The sequence below is a fragment of the Pleurodeles waltl genome, chromosome 7 (assembly GCF_031143425.1).
Source record: "Pleurodeles waltl isolate 20211129_DDA chromosome 7, aPleWal1.hap1.20221129, whole genome shotgun sequence".
NCBI classification, from domain to species: Eukaryota; Metazoa; Chordata; class Amphibia; order Caudata; family Salamandridae; genus Pleurodeles; species Pleurodeles waltl.
Genome location: NC_090446.1, coordinates 41,279,647 through 41,289,105, shown reverse-complemented (window position 1 = coordinate 41,289,105; position 9,459 = coordinate 41,279,647). Strand labels below are relative to the sequence as shown.

General features: G+C 40.0%; 1 pseudogene; it reads left to right on the top strand.

The window, feature by feature from the left end:
* Window positions 1-259: 259 nt before the first annotated feature.
* LOC138246786 (olfactory receptor 5V1-like) lies at window positions 260-985 on the top strand (annotated as a pseudogene).
* The last annotated feature ends 8,474 nt before the right edge of the window (window positions 986-9,459 follow it).

The following is a 9,459-nucleotide window of genomic DNA, read 5'->3' as shown; positions in this document are numbered from 1 at the left end:
TATACTGGTTTACATAACTACATTGACTGAAAAACTTCTTATCATGGTAACAATATATTTTAACTCGTGTCTGCACACTCCCATGTATATCTTTCTTACACATTTGTCCTTCATTGACATCAGTTGCACTTCTGCCATATTCCCAAAAATGGTGGCCCAATTCTTTCTGGAGGGTAAGTACATTTCTCTAACTCAATGCCTATTGCAAATATACTCTTTTGGGTCCATGATCTCCACAGAATTTCATCTGCTTTCTGTCATGGCTTAAGATCGCTATGTGGCCATCTGCCATCCCTTACGTCACACAACCATTATGAATGAGACTGTTTGCATCCGTCTGTCTATAGCATGCTGGGCTGTTGGTCTCATGGATCCAATTCCACACACAGTATTTATTTTGCAGCTCTCTTTCTGTCGGTCACATAAAATCAATCACTTCTTCTGTGATGTTACTTCCCCAACGAAGCTTTCTTGCACAAGCACTAGCAATATTGAGGTGCTTACCTACATACTTGGTGCTATTTTGATAGTAATGTCATTTATTTTGATAATTACATCTTACATTAACATCATCTCAGTCATTCTGAAAATTCAGTCTCTTGAAGGGCGGCCGAAGGCCTTTTATACATGTACCTCCCACACAGTGGCGTAGCGTGGGAGGTGCAGGGGGGGCCGGCCGCACCGGGCGCAACATCTGGGGGGGGACTCGAGTGCTAAAATCCACGGGTTAGGGGACGCAAATTACTTGCCTTGCCCCGGGTTAGGGGGCGCAAATTACTTGCCCTGCCCCGGGTGCTGACAATCCACGCTACGCCACTGCTCCCACATTACTGTGGTCATTTTATTCAGTGGATCTGTATGTTCTACCTATATATGCCCAACATCTGCATATTCAATAAAACAAAGCAAAATGTTGTCATTGATGCATATTGTTGTTACTCCACTGTGTAACCCCATCATATACAGTCTGAATAACACAGAATAAAAATGCTCTACAAAAGAAAAAGAATACCGATTAGGAAAATAGTCGTCAAGAAAAAATAAACATAAATGGGTGTGGTTTTTATTTCAAATTGTGTCCAGTGATTGAGGAGAGATATAATGATTTTAAAAGCAAGTTCTGAAGAAAAAGGGGGGGTTTGCTGAACCATTTAAACGTGTCAAGATTTGTGAATAGTAATTTTAAAAAACAATATTGGAATGCATTTTTATTTCATGTTTCAGAGATTAACATATGCTCCATTTCTAATGGTTTCTTCATGTATTTCTTGGAATGTTTATGAACATGTAAATAAACTTCAGGACCCACTGTGTAAAAGATGACCCTTATATGATGTATTCAGTTTGCAAATTGTGTAGTTTATCTTCTATGATTAATTTTTATTTCAGTTTCAATTACATCAAATCTATCACTGAGTTACGTACACCAAACCCAATGTACTACTTGGACTTTGTTCTGTAATTATAAACCTTGTTTTGGTTCAACTACTATACTGAATACAGCCTTTTGAATTAAAATGTTCTGTTTCACTTTCTTTCCTTATGTTTCCATTTTAAAAGACAAAATGTAAAATGGATAATTACATTCAGAAGAACACTGTTGTGAGTACTGCTTGTGATGTTTGAAATCAAATGGAATATAACCACAAAATACACAGTAGTATAAGTACAAGCAAATCAGAGCACATATTAAGTTCAGGTAATAATAAAGCAAACAGATGAGATAAGTAAATGCTAACATACAGAGGGAGAGTTAAAAAGGTGAAGTTCAAATGTCAACAAATGTTAGGTAAAGCATGTACTGTTTACCTTGTGGATTAAATGTTTCTTTCTAGATGTCCACACCTCTAAACACATCCCAATTACAAAAGAAAACATCAATTGCATATTTAAACTCCATATGCTCAGATTTTAAGCTTCTTTCCCTGTCCTGTTCATTTTATTTTGGCATAGCTAGTCCATAAATTATTCCCTTATCGCTGCACCTATAACCTGTTACCCTACAAATGGTAAATTCTACTTCAAATATATTGCATAGGGATGCATGCCCTTCAATGTACTTTCCTGGTTGGGTCAGAGAGGATGCACTGGTATGCAATGCACAATTGGGTCACAATAATTGCAATCAAACAATATCCTGTGTACGGCCCCATATATTTTCATCTGCACTAAATATGATTGTCTGAAAGGGCAAACAAGGTCAGTATGAATATTATTACTTAGCTTTTCAGTTATTTAATCCCAGCCTCTCTTCAGTTATTTCAGTTGGCAAGTACAGGCGGGTCATTAGTTTCATCTTGGTCACACCTGGTACAATTGCAATTTCTGAGACATCCCCCACAAAATAACTTCTAGAGTGTATAATCTAACCTATTAACTAATTTAAAGTGCAGAAGTGCTACAGTTGGATCTTCATAGCCATGAACATTTATAAAACTAAGGCCTATGTTATAAAGGTTTTGTGTCGCCCTTGTGCCACAAGGGGGGCGCAAAGGTGACGCAAAACCTAAATGAGATTTATCAAGCCATGCCAGGCCACCTTGTGTGGCCCTCCATCTTGAGTACTGCAAGGCAGTCCAAATCACAGAGAGGCTTTCAATGGATGGAGTTGTGGGTGTTCCCATGCACCCACCCATGGATTTCGGTGCATTCCACAATTTTCCCATTGGTGGTAGACATGGGAATGCGTCATAATGCTATGTCTTCCCAGGTGAGGAGTAATGAGGATATAACTGTATTTCTCCTCATGTTTTCCTCTTTCTTTGTGTGCTGCATCCTGCAGTACACATAGAAACAGGAAAATACCTCTCAGGATTGTTTTTGTGTAGGAAGGTGTCCCTTCCTGCACAATCCACTCCTGCCTCCAACACAGGCACCCTTGCAAGATGACAAAATGGTGCCTGCATAGGCACTTGGCAGGCAAAAGTGCACCAGTGCTAGGAAAGAAAAGGAATGCACTGTATAATTTTAAATACATTGCATTCGTGCCTGTTAACCTTCACGCAGCACATCAGAGGAAGATGGCATGCTGGATCTCGCTGTGTGAAAGTTTGCTAAATCTGCCCATACTCTAGGATATCACTTTGTTTGCAAGTATCTCTACAGTTAGTGTGTTTTATAATAGTTTCCTTATAACCTCATGCTTGCCTGTCAGTGTCTCTAAGAAGGGATGTAGATTTTTAACTATCTTTGTTTTAGATCCACCCAGCAGCATCTCTGTTACTGAGATCCTATCCTAATTCATATTAAACGCTATCATTTTATTTAAAAACCCCAGGGTTCATATACTTGTATGAAATCCTGTCTAGAACAGATCAAAGTTTATTCAGAACTCACTGAACATTGAAAAAAACCCTTTACAAAATATTTCAACCATTTTAAAATGGCACTCCCATAAAATATATCAGGAAGAGAAGGGCTACCTCAGAGTGGAAGAAGAGAAGGGCTACCTCAGAGTGGAGCGTATTGTAACATCCTGTAATATTGAATGTTTCATACCAGCCCATCCACACTTGTAACCCTGCTAAATTATAATCAGTTTTACTGTTTTTATAATAATTTGGGTCAGGACAGATAAAAAAAAAACTGTGCTGTAACCGCCATGCAATTAAGATAGACAGACCATGTTGAATTGTCACAAGGCACGGTCTCTTGAGCAAAGGTTTTTATAGCAATAGCTGCTCAAAAACAAAAATGAAGAATGACCAACAACCCTCAATTGAAAGCTGGTTCAGAAATGTAATAGCCAGTCCGGGCCCTCTAATAACCTTAGAAGAAACTGCTGATTGCAGATTACAGAGTTCAACCAACAATACAAAAATAATTATCAGCTAACGACTAAATAGATGGGGGCCAGACAAAAAAACTGGGGGCCATAAGCATCTGAAAAATGCTTCACTTTCAAATCAATCTAAAATTCAATCTGTTCAATTTAATCACAACGTTTTAATAGTGTTTCATGTTTCCAATGTTTAAATGTTTTCATTGCAGCAGACAAAAAATTAAAATCATGACACTAATTTTCAAAAGCTGAGTATGATGCAATTAGTCATCTCCCAATGCTGTACTATTCTATTTTGAGTTGTGAGGGAAGAGCTTAACCAATGAGTCAACTTTAGGCTTTATTGATTTTTTTTTAAAGAATGTGTGATGACAGAGGCATGCACCAACCTGCCATGGAATCAAATCATCCTACTGGCTGGTCCCTCTTTAAACCGACATTGCCATTATCTTGCAGTATCTTTATCTTTTTTACAATCACAATTCTGTTTCCCCCTTACCTTTGTTCTGTTTTCATAATCTGAAGTTTCTGATTACTTTGGCACATCATAGCAGGCTAGGGGCCATATTATACATTGTGCCATGGGGGCGACATGTGTACCAGCTTTGTACACCCCAGGAACACAATGGTATTTTCCAGAAGGGGCTGCATAGTTTGGTGTTTCTCCTTCTGTAATACTGATAGTTTGGGTGCATAAGTAGCACCAGTGCTATCATGAGAGGGTGGCCCCATGCAAATGAAGGAGTATCATTGTCTCTGTACCCATGTTGTATTACCAACACAGATGCAAAGGTAAACACGCCCTTAGGTGGTGCACTGAAAGTGTGGCTCTAAAAAGTAGCATGCTTTCAGTGTGCCTCCTAAAGGCAGCCTTCTGGAGGTTTCAAAGTGGGTACCGTGGATCCTCCCGTAAATCCCCCCACAGGCAGATGCAGTCACTTACTGCACCAACCTGCAACAGAATATATCTCCCCTCCACTGCTGTCTAGCAGACGCTCCATATTTCACTTGAAGGTGCTGCCCCCAGCTGCCCTGCAGCAGTTTTTTTGTGATACAGCACACTGTCCCAGTTTGTGCCTGTGTCGTAAGGACTCTTATATCTCAACAAGATACTGGATTAGAGGCGGCAGCACCTTTGCTTATAGGTGACTGATTCGCTCCTACCCCAAATTTGCAGCTGTTGACCCAACCCTATTGGCTCTCTAGCAGCACCTCACCTGGACCCAAAAGGTAAAGGTGATTTGTAACAGCCTAGCACATGGACAATGAAGACCTCTCAGGGAAGTTGCGGTAAAACAAGTCTCATCCTTTTCTCTCATTAGCAACATGTCTTTTACACACACACACACACACACACACACACACACACACACACACACACCTTTCCTAATGTTTTTAAAATGTACAAATAACAGAAAAATGTTAAGAAAAAAATCTTGATAAAGGATACTGCTTCAAATTTTCAAATATATTGTTGTTTAATTGTGTGCGCAGTAACATCATTGTGGGGACTTGAACAGGTGCTACCATCCTTGTGAGGACCTACTCCTCAATTAACATTTGTGATTGAATACAGTCAAAGGAGCACTAAATATGTTTTGTATCACCAATATACACAAATAACATCATAATCAATCCATATAGGAACTGCCGCATATATCTTAAATGCATACAAAAGGTGGATTATGCTAATAATGTGTCAGAAAATATCACAGATCATGATTACAGAAAGTCACTTAAAACTGTATTTAACCCACTGCTTTGTGCTCAACATGTTACAAAGTAAAAAAACCTACCAGGCCATTTGTGACCAGGAAAATGCCCTCTGCCATGTGCCAAAGGCAAAATAGGACTTGGTAACTCATTTTGCTTTTGCGATTCCGTATTAGGAAGGGGCATGTTTAGGGTGTCCCTTCCTGATAGTGAATGGCACAGGCATGTATGAATGTCTTGCCACCAGAATGTGGTTGTAAAACATTAATATTTTACTGACTCCGTAGAGAAGGTGGCAGCCCATTCGCAAATGGATAGGGGTTCCCAAGGGGCCCCTTCCCCTTTGTGAATGTGGGGATCAATATTGTCTCAAGGATCACTGTTTACTCTTAAAAAATTAAAAAACTTTTTATTTTTGCTTTTGTAATGCATCCTGTTTTACTTTAAAGAAAATGGGGTACATTACAAAAATAATTGCTTCATTAAAAAAAGCAATCACAGGAAAGGAGGTCTGCTGACTCAAGCAGGCCACCATCCCTGTGAGTATAGCCATTCCCAGTGGGTCACAAATTGCAACCTGCCTTATGAATATTTATGGGGCATGTCCCTTGCGACCCTTTTGGGGAATGCAAACAATGTTAAACACACTTTAGTACATTGCAGTTTGCGATTTCCTAATAATGAATCACAAAATATTGCTATTAGGAAATCCTGAACCACTTTTCTCATACATCTGGCCCCAAGGGAACTACTACCAAGACAAACAAATACAATCAAGCAATGTGGTCAAGTGGAACTCAGAGTTTGATTAATTACTTAAATTTTGCATTAGATCAGATCTCCTTAGGAATAGTATGGAATGGGGTGTTAATGTCTGCATATGGCTGGAGAGTAAAGATTCCAATAGAGTTGGAATGAGGTCACAACAAAGGGATGTTATGTGATAATGCCTACAGAGGTGGTATGTGATCACAGTGGAACTATAGCCCTCGCAGAGATGGTGCCTATACCTGTGTCAAAAGTATCTACAGATGTAGAGTGTGATGCCCCCACAGAGACAGTGAACGAAAATAAGGATGCCCAAGTCCTCACAGAAATGGTTTTGAAGTTAAATATGGCCATGTCCCCACCCAGATGTTATGTTATTATGGCGATATTCATGCCTCTGTAGAAACAGGGTGTGGTTATTGGGATGTTGAAGTTCAGACAGATATAGTATGTTACAATGATTATGTTCAAGTCCCCACTGTAATACTGCGTAAAGACAGTTGAAACTCCACACAGCTAGTGTGAAGATAATGATGTACGTTATGTTATAGTCTGTGATTATAGTAGTGTTGATGTCCCCACAGAGATAGTCTGTGATTATAGTGGTGTTCTAGTCCATGCAGAGATAGTGTGTGATGATAATGGTGTTCAAGTCCCCACAGAAATAGTGTGTGATTGTAATGTTGTTCAAGTCCCCACAGATATAGTTTGTGAATATAGTGGTGTTCAAGTCTCACATACACACACACACACACATGCATAAAAGAAGATGTACAATAGTTTTCAAAACGTTTATTGAAAAGACTGCAATCTTCGATAAAATGAATTAGCTGCAATGATTAGGATAATGAGCAGCAACAAAATTATGATTATAAAGATAAGCAAAGTGATTATGAACAACCCTAACATATTGTAATAAGCCTGAATGTGCAAATTCCTTCCTAAAACCTGTTTTCTACATACAAACATAATAAGCACATGCAGTGTTCATGGGAAGTGCCTCAATATCCGTTACCTTAGGAGGTCAGCCTCTAGTCTCGAGCGCAAGCTCCATAGAGACTCAAAGGATGAGGTCTGCTGCAAAGTGGCGTGCAATATACATGGAATATCAAGTGTGGAACTCCTTTTAATGTCCCACAAGGTATGTTATTAAGGACATGTTATTATTTGTGCAAAAAGCCTGATGTGAGGATGTTCCTAAACAGCAGGTTATTTTTCACAGTCTTGTGGTGCAAATGTCATAACAAATATCTTGCATACTTCTCATTCTGTTCTCATCAGCATAAAGTGAAGTTACATGATGACAATGTATCAAGCACATCACTGATAATTACACTTTCATGGAATGTCAGCTGATTATAAAATAAAACATTGTTGACGAAAAAACAAGCTATACTAAAATGAATAAAAATGAAAAAAAAACAAAGCATGCTATCTAGGTAAAAGGACACAGGCTGACAAGCCGAAGCTAAGCTAAACTCTTGTGCCCAAACAGGGAGCTAAAATAGACTCACGAAACCTGGCACACCTTTCGAAAGGTGCACAATGGTGCAAACAGGATAAGTGAACAACATACATACTACAACCACAGGACCTCTTAGACCTGCCATCCTTGGCGGGGTCTCCCCTGTCTTTTATTGTCTCTGCTTCCTATGTTTTGACTGTGTGCTGGACTCTTTTTTTTCCCTGTATTTGGTACTCTGGGCTGTTTGCCACTGCTGACCAGTGATAAAGTGCAAGTGCTCCCTGTGTACAATGTATGTGTAATTGGCTTTTCCATGATTGGCACATTTGATTTACTAGTAAGTCCCTAATAAAGTGTAGTAGGGGTGCCCAGGGCCTGTAAAACAAATGCTACTAGTGGGCCTGCAGCACTGGCTGTGCCACCCACATGAGTAACTCTTTAAACATGGATCAGACCTGCCACTTCAGTGTCTGTGTATTCTGTTTTAAACTGTCAATTCAAGTGTACCCTCTTTCCAGGCCCAAACCTTCCCATTTTATACATGTAACACATCCCTAAAATATGCCCTAGGTAGCCCCTTGGGCAGGGTGCAGTGTATGTTAAAGGTGTTTTACATGTCCTAACAGTGAAATACTGCTAAATTCAGTTTTCACTGCTGCAAGGCCTATCCCTGTCATAGGTTAACATGGGGGCTGCCTTTAAATATCTTTTAAGTGTAGTTTCCTTATGGGAGCAGATAGAGATTTGGAGTTTGGGGTCTCTGAAATCACAATTTAAAAATATATCTTTTGGTAACATTGGTTTTTAAATTGTCAGTTTGAAAATGCCACTTCTAGAATGTGGGTATTTTCTTAAACCACTCTATGGCTCTGCCTGATTATGTATTCTCTGTCTTGGTCAGACTGGGAGTTGGGCTGTTTGTGAATCCAATCTGGACAGATATACAAAGGAATCTGGGGTGTAGCTCGCATATCCTAATGGGCATCTGGGCTGGGGTGGAGGGAGGAGTGGTCACTCACACCTGAATGGTCTGTGCCTGCCCTCACACAATGCAGTCTCCAACCCCCTGGTGTGAGTCTGGAGCCAGGCCTGGGCAAGGCAGGATCTTGTGAAAAACAGAGACTTTCCTTTGACGTTTGCCTACTTGAAAGGCTGAAGGGGGTAGAAGTAGTGGACCTAAAACCCCAGAATGTCAGATTACTTCTGGAACCAAGATGAACCTCTGCCAATGAGAAGAGCTGAAGAGCTGGAAGAGGAGTGTTGCCCCTTTGACTGTGACTATGCTTTGCTGAGTTGTCCGTGCTTATACAGGTCTTTTTGAATGTTACGGCCACATTCATATTATCTCATTAGAGGATTGCATAGCGTGTCATAAGATATTATATATATTTGGAGCAATGATCTCCTTGATATTATCAGCACATTAATCATTACCTTGCAGTGGCCAATGACCGCAAAATGTTCATGCCAGTATACAGTACCTACTTGTGTAGCATATGGCATGGGGCCTCGAAGAGGAGCCATGACACAATACAAGATTGCTAAGCCCTTTGTGTGGAGGCAGGGCATAGGCTATATTGTTGTAAATAGGTCTGAGTTCAGTTTCACCTCCCAATCCTGCCAGCCGAAAGCCCACTGAGGCACACCTAATTCCTCTATTGTCTGAATGTCTGGAATAAATTCACAAAGTGTAACTGTCTGTTACACCCAGCCATGAGACCCAAGACATGCT